At 50.7% G+C, this 15,069-nt stretch overlaps 1 protein-coding gene and 1 pseudogene across 1 annotated transcript in view; one reads left to right on the forward strand and one right to left on the reverse strand.

Annotated features, from left to right (window-relative positions):
• Positions 1–14,119, reverse strand: part of PARP10 (poly(ADP-ribose) polymerase family member 10) — a 38,575-nt gene extending 24,456 nt beyond the window's left edge. Inside the window, exon 1 of the mRNA XM_070632302.1 lies at positions 13,574–14,119. The gene's annotated coding sequence lies outside the window, so the exon portion shown is untranslated. The remainder of the gene's footprint in view (positions 1–13,573) is intronic.
• Positions 117–537, forward strand: LOC103560796 (large ribosomal subunit protein eL28 pseudogene; annotated as a pseudogene).
• Positions 14,120–15,069: the final 950 nt, after the last annotated feature.

The raw sequence follows: 15,069 nt of genomic DNA on the forward strand, positions 1-15,069 counted from the left end.
ACCACCAAATTCCTATGTTGAAGTTCTAATACCCAGGACTTCAGAATGTGACCCTATTTGGAAATTAGTCATTGCACATGTAATTAGTTAAGATAAGATCGTACTGGAGTAAAGTGGGCCCCTAATCCAGTATGACTGTGTCCTTATAAAAAGGGGAAATTTGGACATAGATGCCCTTTCTGTTTCCAGCCACCACAGCGAGAGTACCTGCTGTCATGTCTGTGCATCTGCAATGAATGGTCTTGCAGAACAGCTCCAGCTCCCTGATCAAGGGGAACATGCAGACGTGCAGCACTGAACCCGACAATCTGAAGGCCCTCAACTCCTCCTGCTCCAGTGGGCTCATTCACTGCAAGACGGCAGGTGTGGAGCCGGCGGCCAACAGCAAAGGTGTCATGGTGGTCATGAAGCGGAGATGTGACTAGCAAAAGCTGGCCACCTCCTACATGCAGACCACCATCAATAAGAATGTCCAGGACACTCTCAGCAGCATCCAGCACACGATCTGAAACAACAAGTACCACCCTTATCTGTGCATGGCCGCCATCCACAGAGCCAGGGCCATACTGCACAGCCAGAAGCTGGTGATGGTGAAGAGGAAGCAGACCCTCCCACCAAGAGCTCCTGAGCATACCACCCCCAAAGCAAAAGATAGCGACCAACTTTTCTCAAAAACATTGTACTGGAGGCCCTAGTGAGTGTGATAGGGCAAGAAAAAAAGCCATGTTTATTTATAACAATATGGTCATGACATAAAAAAGTCCTAAGAAATCTACAAAAAAACTACTAGAACTAACAAATGAGTTCGACAAGGTCATAGGATACAAAGTCAACAACAAAAAAAATCATGTAACTCTGTACTGCTAGGAACATGAAATTTTAAAACTATATATCCATCAAAAAATCATAAAATGCTTAGGGATTATGGCAGAGGCTCCTAAGCCCACTCCCAGGTTTGACGACTCACCAGGAGGATTCCCAGGACTCAGCATGTCCTCCTGCTCATGGCTATGATGTATGACAGAGAAAGGATATAAAGCAAAGGCAGCAAAGGGAAAAGACTCATGGGGCAAAATTTGAGGGAACCCAGGTGCAAGTTTTCAAGAGTCTTCTCCCTGTGGAGTCACATAGGATGGACTTGATTCCTTGAGCGATGAGTTTTTTTTTTTTTTTTTAAAGATTTTATTATTTCCTTTTTCTCCCCAAAGCCCCCCGGTACATAGTTGTATATTCTTCATTGTGGGTTCTTCTAGTTGTGGCATGTGGGACGCTGCCTCAGCGTGGTCTCATGAGCAGTGCCATGTCCACTCCCAGGATTCAAACCAACGAAACACTGGGCCGCCTGCAGCGGAGCGCGCGAACTTAACCACTCGGCCATGGGGCCAGCCCCCTTGAGCGATGAGTTTTGACAACACGCGTGAAATGTTGTCTATCAAGGAAGCTTATTAGAGACTCGAGGTTCTCATAGGGGGCTGGTCACATAGGCACCCTCTGCCTAGCATGTACCAAAATTCTAGACTCCCAGAAGGAAATCAGAAGGTCAGCATAAGCCATGTTGTTTGAACAGGTTAGCACAGTGAGCCATTCTTATCAGTTTATGAGTTCTAGGGATTGTGGGAACCCTTCTGAAATCATCCCAGATGACAACCAAGGGCCAACCTTGCAAGAAGACCTTTCTAAGGATACTAGTCTCAGGCCAGCTATGCTAACTCTTTCTGCAAGTGATAAATTTAACAAAACATGTGCAATGCATGTCTACTGAAAACTACAAAGCATTTCTGAGAGAGATTTTAAAATACCTAAATAGAGAGATGTACCGTGTTCATGGATTAGAAAACTCAATAGTGTTAAGATTTCAATTCTCTCCAAATTGATGTAGAAATTCAACACAATCCCAATCAAAATCCCAGTAGGCTTCTTTATAGAAATTGACCAAAACCTGGGGCTGGCCCCGTGGCCGAGTGGTTAAGTTCGCGCGCTCCACTGCAGGCGGCCCAGTGTTTCGTTGGTTCGAATCCTGGGCGCGGACATGGCACTGCTCATCAAACCACGCTGAGGCAGCGTCCCACATGCCACAACTAGAAGGACCCACAACGAAGAATATACAACTATGTACAAGAATATACAACTATGTACGGGCGGCTTTGGAGAGGAAAAAGGAAAAAATAAAAAAATCTTAAAAAAAAAAAAAGAAATTGACCAAAACCTTAAAATTTATATGGAAACGCATAAGATTTAGAAAAGCCAAAACAGTTTTGAAAAAGAACAAAGTTGGAGGACCTACACTACCTGATTTAATGGTTTACTGTAAAGCTACAATAATCAAGGCAGTGTGATAGTGTCATAAGGAAAGACATATAGATCAGTGGAGCAGAACAGAGAATCCAGAGATAGACCTATACATATTCCTTTAAACAAATGGTAATGGAACAATTGGCTATCAACATTAAAGAGAAAAAAAAGAACTTCAACCCATACCTCACATCACACACAAAAATTAACTTGAAATGGATCATAGAGCTAAATGGAAAGCTAAAATTATAAAAACTTCGAGATAAAAACAAGTGAATATCTTCATGACCCTAGAGTAGGCAGATTTCTTAGATAGGATGTAAAAACCACAGACTTAAAAAAATCTTTGATAATGTTAAAAGCTTTTGCTCTTCAAAAGACACTGTGAAGGAAATTAAAAGCCACAACTGGGAGATAATATTTGCAATACATGTATTTGACAAAGAATTTGTATCCAGACTATATTAGTACTTTCACAAGTTCATAATTAGAAGACATTCAATTTTTAAAAAGGGCAAAAGATTTTAGGAACCTCATAAAAGAAGATATACAAATGGCCAAAAAGCACATGCAAATGTTTTCAACATCATTAGTCATCAAGAAAATGCAAATTAAAACCACAACGAAATACCACTCTACATTCACTAGAATAGCTAACATTAAAAGCCTTACAATAGCAAATACTGGCAGGGATGCAAAGCAACTGGAACTCTCATTTACTGCTGGTGGAAAAGTAGAATGGTACAAACACTTTGGCAAACAACTTGGCAGTTTCTTATAGTGTTAAACTGATATTTACCATATGATCCAGCAATTCCACTCCTAGGCTTTTATCTAAAGATTTATACACAAATGTTCACAGCAACTTTATTTGTAATAGCCAAAAATGGAAATGACTGAAATGTCCATCAGCAGGTGAGTGGATGAAGCAAAGGAGATATAGTCATATAATGGAATAATTCTTAGCCGTAAAAAGGAACGAACTAATAATGCAATCACATGGATGAATCTCAAAAACAGGAAGCTAAACAGAAGAAACCAGACACACAAAAATATATGCTGTGTGATTAAAACTCCAGAAAAGACTAACCTATTAGGACCACAGGTGGGAAGTGAGGCTTGCTAGGAAAAGGCACAAGGAAATTTTGGGGGGTAACAGAAATGTTCTATACTATGTTGTAGTGGTGGTCACTTGGTACGTAGATTTGTCAGAACTCATCAAATTGTTCACTTAAAATGGGTACATTTTATGGCATGAGTATTATACCTCAGTAAACTTGCTTTTTAAAAAAGTAATATGGGCAAAAGGTTAACAATACCCTTTCCTCTTCTGCTTGCGAATTTGACCTTTGGTTAACTCTCTGGCTTTGTTCCCCTGGTAACCAGGTAAAGGTAGAATGTCAATGATTTAACTAGGCAACACTGCCTATGTAACAATTACTCCTCTTGGTAAGCTGCATGTGGACAGGAACTATAAACGAACAATGAATGTCTGAGAGGAGGCCATACTCTGAGCTTCCTGGAGGACAGTGACTCATGAAATGAGGCATGTTCCTTTTGGGGCCCCCGGAAGCTACGCCTGTGGACTTGTCGCAAGACATAGTGGCTCCTGTGAGGCCTGAAGTCTGGAAGCCAAAGGCGACTCTCGCCCTGCCCGACATGGATCTCATCTTGCATGTGAGCTGTCAGCTATGAGCTACGTCCCAAGATGTAGCCTTGACGGCTACATACATCGCTCCATTATTCCTGCAGAAAAAGAAGGTGGAAGTCCGCTGATGGCCAGCGATAGTTCCTGCCCTTCTGAGCAGACGGGTGCCTAGGGCAGCCTTTGGTCATCTTGTGGGTGGGGCTGGATGTTTAGTAGATTAAGAAGACTCCCTGGTGGACACTGCAATGGGTATTTCACAGAAGAGTAAGTGTAAATGGGCATGAAGCAAGTGACAACATGTTCAACCTCAGAAATTATCAAGGGAATGCAAATCCAGTCCTAAAGCAGTGCCTGGCACAGGATAAGCACTCAACAAATATTTGTTGAATGACTGAATGAAATCAAGACCACAATGAGATACCAGATAACATCCATTCAACTGAAAAAAATTAAGCAATCTGACAACGTGAAGTGTTGTAGAAGATATACAGGAAGAGGAGTACTTTACACATTGCTGGTAAGCGAGTTAATGAATCAATCAATTTGGCATTATCTTGTGAAGTTAAAAACTTACATTTCTATAACCCAGAATTCTGCTCTTTGCTGTGTCCAAGATAAACTTTTGCACGTGTATGCCTGGAGACATACATAAGAATGTTCACTGTGTCATTGTTCATATTGGCAAAAAACCTATAAGCAACCCAAATGTCCACAGACAAGATTATGGATATGCAAATTGTGGTACACGCACAGAATGGAAGAGTGTCCAGCAATCGAAATGAAGGACTGATGGCTACCTGCAACAATATTATAATGATCTTTTTCTCTGATCACAAGGTAATAAAATTAACAATAAGATAATAAAAAATATATTTGGAAACTAAAATACTCTTTGTTGGCTCTGCCTTGAAGATGTCATGTTTCTCAGCAGGGACACTCTTGCATTTGGGCAGAACATGTGGTGCTGGCCTGCCCAGCACAGCGCAGGCGGGCTGAGCATTTTGGGTACTAACACCCCACAGTCCTTGTGACAGTCAAAAAAGCCCACACACGTTTCCAAATGTGCAGCCTTTGGGTGAGACCCACTGCCCCGCCCCCCTCCTTCCACCAGGATAAAGTCACACTCTCTGACACAGCCTCGAGGCCCTGTGGGATATGCCTCTGCAGACGTCCCTGCTCTGCACACTTCAGCTGTCCCAAACTCGCTCCACTCCGGGTCTTTGCATGTTCCCCTCTCTGTCCCCACCCGACGTTCCTTTAACCTGGCGGCTCCTTCTTACTGATTAGATCTTCAGGAGTCATTCCCCTGGAGCGCTCCCCTGACCCCCCAGCACGGCTAGATGCCCTTTGCCTCGGCTCCCCCGTCACAGCCCTCAGGCACTGTATGGTCACTGCCTGTCTGTTGATCTGTGTGTCCCACTTCATTGTAATTCTCTGTAACGTTTGTGGTACCACCTTTGCCACCTCTATGCCTAGTATGGCATTTGGCACATGAGTGGTACTCAATAAATCTAGTCCTCATTGAACTGCCTTGCATGTTAAAGAGCACACGGCAGTCCAACATGGAGGTAGGGGTGGGAATGGGAGAGATCCCTCAAGGCCTGCACCCAAAAGACACCCAAAGAGAAAGAATTAGCCCTCCCACAGGTGATTTGCTCACTGATGCCAGTCTTTCAGGATCTGGCTTTTAACTTGTATGAAAGAGATGGTAGTTTTCTTCTTGCACTCTCCCTTCCACTCCCAACGCTACTGTCCTAGTTGAGGCCCACATTGCTTCCCACCTGAACCCCTGCAAGAGCCTCTGAGTCACTGGCCTGTCCGCCTCCAGTCTTGAACAAACCATACCTTGACGACAGCACTCCCAGCTTCAAGCCTTCCAAGAGCTGCCCTTGGTCTGCGGCTAATCTGAGCTTCTGCGGTGGCACAGTCAAGGTCGTCCGGGGTCTAGCTCCACCCGCTCTCCTCGCCAGCCTCTGCCTCAAACTCAATGCCACACCACAGCCTTGCGCCCTCCCCTGGGCCTCTTATTCTGTATGCTACTCAGCTGAGCATCCCCAGGAAGGCATTCCCCCGGCTGACCAGGGGCCCTGCTCTGGGCTCACAGCTCCCCGTGTGTGATTCCGTCATAGCTCTGGCCACTTTGTCCCCTGGAGATAGTGAGCTTATTTATTTTGTGTCTCCAGCCCTTGACACACAACAGTGCTCAATAAATAGCCATTGAACTGAGACCCGAGTCTGAGAGGAGACTTGGGGACCTTGGAGAGCAACCCAGCTGCCTGGAGGTGCCTCCCACCTCGCCCCGCCATGTTGGTGGGTGAGACATCTCCTTCTGAGCAAACCGCAGTCTGACTTCCTCTTGAAGTTGCCATTTCTAACATCATCTCCAAGTTATCTGTCTGTCTTCCGTCCCCTTCTCCCTCTGCCCACCCAGTGCCCTCCAGCGTGCTCCTTGGAAGGTCTCACCTGCCAAGTCCCCGCTCACCTTCTTTTGCTGCATTCTCCCCGATTTCAGTGCTGGTCTCGGCATTTACTCGTCCCTTCCCAGCCCTCACTTGCTACTCTGCCGATGGCCATCATGGCTGAGTGCAGTGTCCTCTCCGGCTCCTCCACTCCTGGCCCTCATGCAGGCACTTCCCCTGCAGGATTTCACCCTCCTTCCACCCCAATGAGCTCACCTCCTAACTTGCAGGCTCCCAGAGCAATGCCAACCAAGGCTCCCCCTTAGCCCATGTGCTCCAGGAATGGACTAGACCAGCTTTCCGCTAAGGCATCTTACCATTTGGGGCACTCCCCCTCCCACCAATGAGGTCAAGGCCACACACCTCTCACCCTGCTCCTCCAGTCCTGCCAGGTGCAAATCTCCAGGTGTCCTCCCATCTCACTTCTATCTAGGTCCTTCCTACACAGTCCACAGACCTGCTGAGGGACACCCCTCACCCCTTCCTTTCCTTCCACCTCCTAGGTTCCCCAAGGCTTCAATCTGCCCTTCCTCCCCCATGTGCAGAGGGCCTGCTCCATGCCACATGTCCCTGGGCCTTCACACTCCTTTGTAGCCCCCTCTCAGGGGCCTTTGCCATCCTGTCCTGAGACCATCCAAGGCTGGGAGGACAGTCTCAGGGCAGGGCAGCCTGGTGTCCTCCCAATGATGCCTCAGGGGCCTCAGCATGGCCAGCCAGCCTTGTTCACCCACTCTGCCCACTCGTCACACCTCCGCCACTCTCCCCAGTTCCAGCACCTCCTCTCTCAGCACAGGACCAAACAGTAGCTGATGCCTATGGAGCACTTCCCATGAGCTTACGTACCCCATGTCACACAGACCTGCAAACCAGCCTGCTCTGCGTGCACGCGGCGTACAGGCCCCTGTGCACACCACCAGCCTCCCTCACGGCTGCCTCCTCTTCCCTGGCTTCTGTTCTTCCTCCACACGACACACTGGTTCCTGCCTCAGGACTTTTGCTCTGCCCCCTCATGCCCAGCTCTCAGCAGGCTGTCCCCTCAGAGGCCCTGCAGTCTTCCCTGCACACCTGTCCCCTCTCTGCCATCACCCTGCTCTAATGCCTTTGCAGCCCTTGCCCTTGATGCAACTTTGCTGGAGCAGGCCCCCTCCTGTCTGTCCACACGGTGTGCCCAGGGTTTTGATGCGTCTGCACACAGCTGGGACCTGCCTGAGTCATTGGTTGCTGAATAGACAGATAAACAGATGGGGGAGGCAGGATTACGAGTGCAGTTTCACGGGGGAAGACTCTGGTTCATGGAGGTTAAATAATCACCCAGAGGCACGTGGCAGGTCGAGTGGGCTCCGACCAGCACAGTAAAAACCAAAAGACGTGCGAGAAAAATGGCGCTAGAGACGCAACACTCAAAAACTTCATCAGTGATACATTTAAAAAGTGACAGGAACTTAATTAAAATGATAGCACAGTTTTATATATGTTAAATGGTTAAGAATTCAAAAAGACTGCAATAAATATGGCATTTACCTTGAAGAAGACCTGAGGCTAGTTTGTGAAAGCGGGTGCGGGAAGGCTGGGACTCGTGGGTTATTGTGAAATGGGTTGTCTGAAATCGGATGGAGAAGTGTGACACTGGGTGTGGGGCAGTGATGCTTGGTCAGCTGAGGCAGCTGGCAGTGTCACGGTGTATGAGTTCCTGCATTTCCAGGTTGTGGTCTGCTTAGCTGGCACAGTTTTTGCTTTCTGTTTTCACCACCATTTCTCATGGACAAAATTGCACATAAACAAACGAAATTTGCCTCATGCTCAAATTGTTCCCAAAAGTGTCAATCACATTGAAACAAATTCACATTTTCAAAACAAGTATTATAGCAAAACTGTATTTTGGGGGCATTCCCTCCTGTAACTAGTTTTTCAAAATCAGATAAACTAAGAGTCCCAACCGCCCCAGATAAGGGTACTCATCTGCATCCTAGAATTGTGGCACAATATTCCTCAAGCTGAGGCCCAAGGACCCAGACAGGCTGGAGAAAGGTTCTGGGATCAGAAGTGTCCCATCTAAGGGACATCGGCCTAAACGCTGTGGCAGAAGATGCTGGAGAGAGAGGATCATCACGGGGGTCTGAGTGCTGACTGGCCTAAGCAGGTGTCCGTCATTGCCACCCAGCAAATGAGCTTAGATCTAGAAAGGTCTTGTGTCGGAAACCCAGGACTCCATGGGAGATTCTAAGGAGACTGGGTTAGGGAAAGTCTTTACTTCTGATCTGGCTGGAGAAGGGAGAAGAGAAGAGACGCATTCCTAGGACCAGGCAGACAGAGCTGGCCAAAAATGTCACGGGAAGAAGTGACACTTCCTCAGGGGGCAAGCCTGCCACTGAGATCTGGCTGGAGCCCAGGCAAGGGACAAGCCGGCTGGATAAGCTGACCCCAGGCTCACAGCCCAGACCTCCACCGAGGGCTCACGTGCAGGTGTGGGCATCAGGGCAGCCTCTGGGCCAAGGGTGCAGAGGTCTGTGTGGCTGCAGAGATGGTTGGCCAACACCTGCAGGTTGGGCTCTAATCCTGCGCCAATCCCACTATCTGGCACTTGGCTTGGTGACCTTCTCAGGACAACCCAGTGTGTATCTGCCGATCTTGCGACTGTAGGGCTCCTGCACACCACTGCAGCAGTCCCTCCGTGAGCCCTGGGCACAGGCAGATGAAGACTCGAGTCTCAGAAGTCATCATGACCAGTGTGGAGCACCACGTGCAGCACTGACCTCAGCACTTAGCCTTAGCTGTCCTCTGACCCTTAAGACAAACCGAGGGTGGGTGTTATTATCCCCACTCCACAAATGAGCTGGCCCAGCCTGCAGTGAACCCCCATTCCCAGTCCCACCCAGCCAGCAGAAGGCGAGCTAGGATTTAAACGTCACCCGCCAGATGCGAGCCTGAAATCAGGCCCCTCGATCGCCTGCTGCTTCCCTGAGTGTTTGAGGAGATTCCTGATGACACTTCCTTTTGAAGGGTCTGTTCCGACAGGGCTGAGCTGAGGGCTGACTCACTCATCCACTCAGGAACCTGGTCGGCCTTTGGCTGCAGGGCCAGTAAGGGTCTGATACAGAGGCACCAGGTCAGGCTCAGGTGTCCCAGAGCAGGGGGGAGGCATGAACTGGGGCCGGGGGCTCACGTGGCACGTGGGGTGGGCACAGCGCCCGGCTCGAAGGAGACATGTGAGGAATAGGGAAATGTCTAGGGGAGGGGTCGGCATCCACAAAGGCACAAAGTCCACATGAGCTGTGAGGGCGCAGGAGATGAGCGTGGCAAGCAGGGAGGTCTGGACTTTCCCCGCAGGCTGAGGGAACAAGGGAAAGGGCAGGAACGGGCAGGGTCCACGTGCTTGCTCCGCAAGGATTCACTGAGAGCCTCTGAAGTGCTGCCAGTCGACTCAAGGGACCCAACGGAGACTACACTGTCCTGCAGCCCTGGGCTCACAGATCATATAAGCATATGAGCCGGTCATTAAAAATTAGGACAGATCTTTAGAAAAGAGTGTCTCCTTCCTCTACTCAAAACCCTCCAAGCCTTACCATCTCACTGGATGTAAAACCCAAAGTCCCTATCTCAGCCACAAACCCCATCCCCTGCCTCTCTGCCTCAGATCCCCCCTCTCTCTCTGTGGAATTCCACTCCATCTCACAGGTCTCCTTGATAGTCTTCAAAACTGCACCAAGCCTGCTCTCATGCCCCAGGGCCTTTGCACTGACTGTCCCCTCTGTCTGGAAGGCTTTGCCCCAAACGGCCTCATTTCCTGTTCCCTCCCTTATTTCAAGTCTCCTCCTAAGCATCGCCTTGTTAGGGAGGGCCTCCCGACCACTCTGCACTAAAGAACGTTCCCCCTACTCTCCCCTCCTCCTACATCACTCCTCCCCATGGCACGTAGCACCACCACCCTATCATCCCTGTATCTATTGTGTGCATGTCGTCCTGCCAGGATGTCAGCTCCGTGGCAGCAGGGCTGGTGAGAGATGGTGGTGGACCCCTGCTCTGGAGCAAACGACCAAGCACACAGCCCTCACAGTAGCCACGAGACGGCATGGCCACCCCACGCTGAAGAGAAGGAAGCTGAGGCATGCAGAGGGTTGTGCAGTCTTCCGTCAGCTGGCTGTAACTGGCAGTGTGGGGAGCTCCACTCAGGCCTGTCAGATCCCAGGCCCCCCCAACCTCTGTGCCCTCTGTCTCCCCTGCCCAGACTTTGTGACTGCCCTCAGGGCACGGAACGGGGGCTGGGGAGCCTGGTGCTCCCGTCCCCCGACAGCTTCCAGCCTGCCCAGCACTGGGCAGCTCCTGCGCATATAAATAGAGCCAGAGAGAGCAGGGGCTCCCTGCTTGTTCCCGCTGTCCTCCAGGACCCACCATGGCACCTGGTGCCTGGTAGGCTTTCAAGACCTGCGGGCTCATGAGAACATGCATGTAGCTCTCCCTCGGTGCCAGACATTGCCCTTGCTGCTTAACACACGTACTTCATCTGAGCTCACCAGGATAGGAGGAGGAAGAAGCGTGAGTGCCCTACTCGACAGATGAAGAAGCAGACTCACAGGGTCGAGGCCTGCCCCAGGCCCATGTGACAAAGCCGGAAGCGGGCTGTGTAAGTACTCTGATGCTGCTGAAGGGGGCCCCTCGGGGTGGCTCCTGAGCTGAGCTCTGAAGGAGCAGGAATCAACCGCGGGTCAGGGTTGGGGGTGACATGAGTCTGAGGTTGGGCCTTTGGAGCCTGAGGGTCTAGAAACCCAACCACACGCCTCCAGCAGCCCCGGCCCTCAGCCCATGCCCCTCTCCAGGGGCCAACCACTCTACCCGTCACAGTTCTCCACTCCTAGCATGCACGCCGGTCTCCCTGGCTCTCTCCCTCCTTGCTACCCTCCAAACCATGCTTTGCAAAAAGCAGACAGGAACTAAGAACGTGGAGAAGTTGCCAAGGCTCCAGAGCCTGACAGAGCCCTCCCAGCCTCCCCACCGGCCTCTAGTCCCTGAGCCCTTCCTGAGGGCTGACTGGCTGACCCCTGGGGCTGGTGACAAGGTCACACTCCCAGAAGACTCTGGCTCTAGCCAAGATCTGGAGAGTCTTTCCTCTGAGGCCTCTCTTCCTGGCTCTGGCTGGCAGGGCCCCGAGTAGACGAGCAGATGCCCCTGCCCTCCCCGGGGCCACCTGCCTTCCCACAGCACTCCAGACTCATTGAAGGGACAACTGGCTCCCTCAGAAACCCAGGGGCACATCCTCAGACACTCCAAAGGCCAATTAGCACCTGGCCTGTTTCTACTGCCGGCCAACACATCTTCTCCAGCTTCATGGCGGGAATTCTCTTACAAAAAAGAAAAATGGTTGAACAAAAGCACATTTATAACTTTATTGAGCACCCACTGTGTGCCAGGGCTTGTCTGGGGCTCTGGAATGCAGAGCAATATGCTGTGGCCCTTGTCCTCTCCTGGGACATCACCCTGAGGCTTCTCTCTGGGCAGAGCCTCCATCCAATGGGGTGACCCCCCTTGGCAGCTGTGCAGAGAGAGGCCACAGCAGAAGAGATGAGGCCACAGCAGAAGAGATGAGGCAGGAAGAACAGGCCACAGACTAGGCTGCCTGCACCAGGCCCCAATCTCGACAGCTCGGAAAGTGTAGGAGGAATGGACTGGTTGTGGGGACCTGGGAGAGAGCCCAGCTGTGCCTCAGTGCCCTCACCTTGAGGAGGGGTGGTATTCACACTATCTGCCTGGGGCAGGGGGTATTAGGACTGTTACAACAGGGTCTGGTATACAGTAAGCACTCAAAAAATGTTAGCCATGGCCCTTTCACTATCTCAAGTGAAGGAGAGGGGAAGGAATGAGTCACCACTGATGTCTAGGAGGGCACTGGCAGTCAAGTGTCAGCTGAATCTGTGGGAGTGCAGACTGGGCAAATCCTTCCCCAGAGCTCCTTGTCACAACAGGATGTGACCACATGCCTGCCAACCCTGAGGTTACAAACAGGCCATAGCAGGCAGGATGGAAGTGATCACGTGGCCGGTATTGCTAGGACGTGCATCGGCCACGTGCAGTATGGCTACTTCCCAGGAGGCGCCTCCCAGCACACCCCTTGTGGGCAGGACACTACAGCCTGTCCGTGTACACAGGAGGTGGAAGTGGGTGTGGACAGACGGCTCCTGGCCAAAGGTCCTGTTCTTCAGTAACTTGACAACTTGAGACAATAGCTTTATAAGGAAGCTTGTTAAACCTACAAAGAATCCCATGCCAAGACGGGAGCAAAGATCCCTGAAGGCCTCGCCCAGCTGGCACGCTGAGCTAAATCTAATGAGGCAAATTTAAATGGGGACAAACTGTGCAAAAGCCAGTGACCCAAGAGCAGAAGAGGGGAGATGCGACTCAGCGTAAGTGGGAAGACACTGGAGCTCTGTTTGCAGTGAATTCCTAATGAGCCCATGAGGAACGCACACCCTGAGTGACGCCAGGAGCTTCCTGTCACTCCTGCAGGCCCCGCCTCCCTGCAGTCAGGAACTGTTGGGCCCTTCCAAAGTGACACTGTCCAAGGGCTCAGACAGAAGAGCTGGACAGAAGACAGCGAAGGCCGGCCCGCTCTCTCCCCCCCCAGACCCCGCCCCACGAACACATGATCCAAATCAGTGCGGACAAATTTTTGGATGAATCCCTTGCTCTCCAACCTTTTGCTACTCTCTATCCCAAACTCAAACCCAATAGATTTGGATACCAAAGGACACTTGTATACGTGAAATAACAAAAAATATGATAAGAAAATTAGAATGAAGAGGAAGTAAGAGGAAGCCCAGAGGAAGCCTAGAAAAGAGGAATACAAAGAAGGGAGCAGGAGGCTGCAGCTCAACATTCCGGGGGTCTCTGGGGTCTCTACTGCACGCTGCAGCTCTAAGAAGAGGCTGGAGGCAGCAGAGGCGTGGTGACCAGGCACCACACAGTAGAGGGCACAGTCCGCCCTGGCAAAAGGAGGAAGGGGATGGGGACCTGCAGCCCCGCCCACACTCCTCTGCACAGCCAGACTTCACGGAAGAGCTGCGTGTGCCCCCATCTCCTCTTTACCTCCCTGCTTACTTCTCAGACTCATGATTCTGGCATCAGCCAAATCACTCCACCCAAACAGCCCTCACTAAGTCACTAAAGACGTCCAAGTCCCTACCGCCGATGCACACTTTCCAGTCTTCATCTCATCTGCCCTTTCAGGAGCAATCGATGGCGTTGTAGCCTTGAATTATCATCTGCCTGCGGCTGCGCCGGCTCAGCCTTCTCAGGCTTCCTCCTGTCCCTGTGGTCGTTCCTGCTCTATGTCCTTTGCAGGCTTGTCCTGGTCTTCAAGGCACGGTGGCCTGAAGCCTATTGTCTCTCATTCATTACTGATTACGGGGTGACTTCATCCACTCGTATAGCTTCATTTGCCATCTAGAAGCTGATGACTCCAAAATGTATCTTTCCAGCCCACACAGCAGGTTCTCCTCTGGGACCTAGCGCATTAACCACTGCCTCTCGAACATAACTTCTTGGAGGCCTCAGTGGCGCCCGATCTCATCAGCACATCCAAACCTGACTCAGGATCTTCCCTCTAAACTTGGTCTTCCCCCGTACTGGGCTGGTGTAACCCGCAGCTCCAGAACCCACACCAGAAACTGTGAGGCTACCCTGGCTCTCACCCATGCAGACCAGTCCATCCCATCATCGCTAAACTTTTCTCCACTTTGCCCATTTCTCTCCGCCTCCATGGCACCGCCCACGTCTCCGCCACCTTCGTCACTTGCTTGGATGACTGCAGTGGCCTCCTTACTGTGCTCCACCCAGTGGCTCTTTCACCTCCAATCCATTCCCACACCCTCTTCCTTAAAGCCCTTCAAGGGCTTCCCAAGGCCCTTAGGATGAAGACCGACATCAGTCCCACGGCCACAAGGCCCTATCACAGCCGAGGCCCTCTGTCCTTCTCCAGTACGTACGTCCCCTCTCCTCCTCTATCACACAAGCCACCCTTGTCCAGTTCCTTCGGTGGAGCACACCGCCCCCCAGTCCCTGCGCGGGACCCTCCTCCTCCACATCGTCTCAGTCATCACTTCCTCAAGGAGCCCGCCCCACGCTGGCTGGGTCTAACCCACCCGCTACGACCTCTCCCAGCACCACCCGGAGCAGTCATCACAGTGGTAACGGACGTTGACGTGAGATTATTCGATTCACAGCTGCTCCCCAGTGTAGCCTAAGGCCATCAGGCAGGGACAATGCCTGATTATGACTAGCACTGAACGCCCGATTCCTAACACAACGCCTGCCACACACTTGGTGCTCAATATATATTTTTTGGAGGAGAGAAGCACTGAGTACAAAAGGAAACAGAGATGGTGTATCAGTCAGAGTTCGTCTATATTAAGAGATTTATTTTAAGGAATTGGCTCATACAACTGTGCTGGCTGGCAAGCCTGAAATCTGTAGAGCAGGCCAGCAGGTTGGAAATTCAGGCAGAATTTCTGGGACAGTGTTGAGGCAGAATTCCTTCTTCCCTGGAAAACCTCAGTTTTCTACTTGTAAGGCCTTCAACTGGTTGGATGAAGCCTACCCACGTGATTGAGGGTAATCTCCTTAAAGTCAACTGATTGTGGATGTTAATCACATCTGCAAAATACTTTCACAGCAAGTGTC

Source organism: Equus przewalskii, chromosome 8 (assembly GCF_037783145.1).
Source record: "Equus przewalskii isolate Varuska chromosome 8, EquPr2, whole genome shotgun sequence".
In the NCBI taxonomy this organism is placed as follows: Eukaryota; Metazoa; Chordata; class Mammalia; order Perissodactyla; family Equidae; genus Equus; species Equus przewalskii.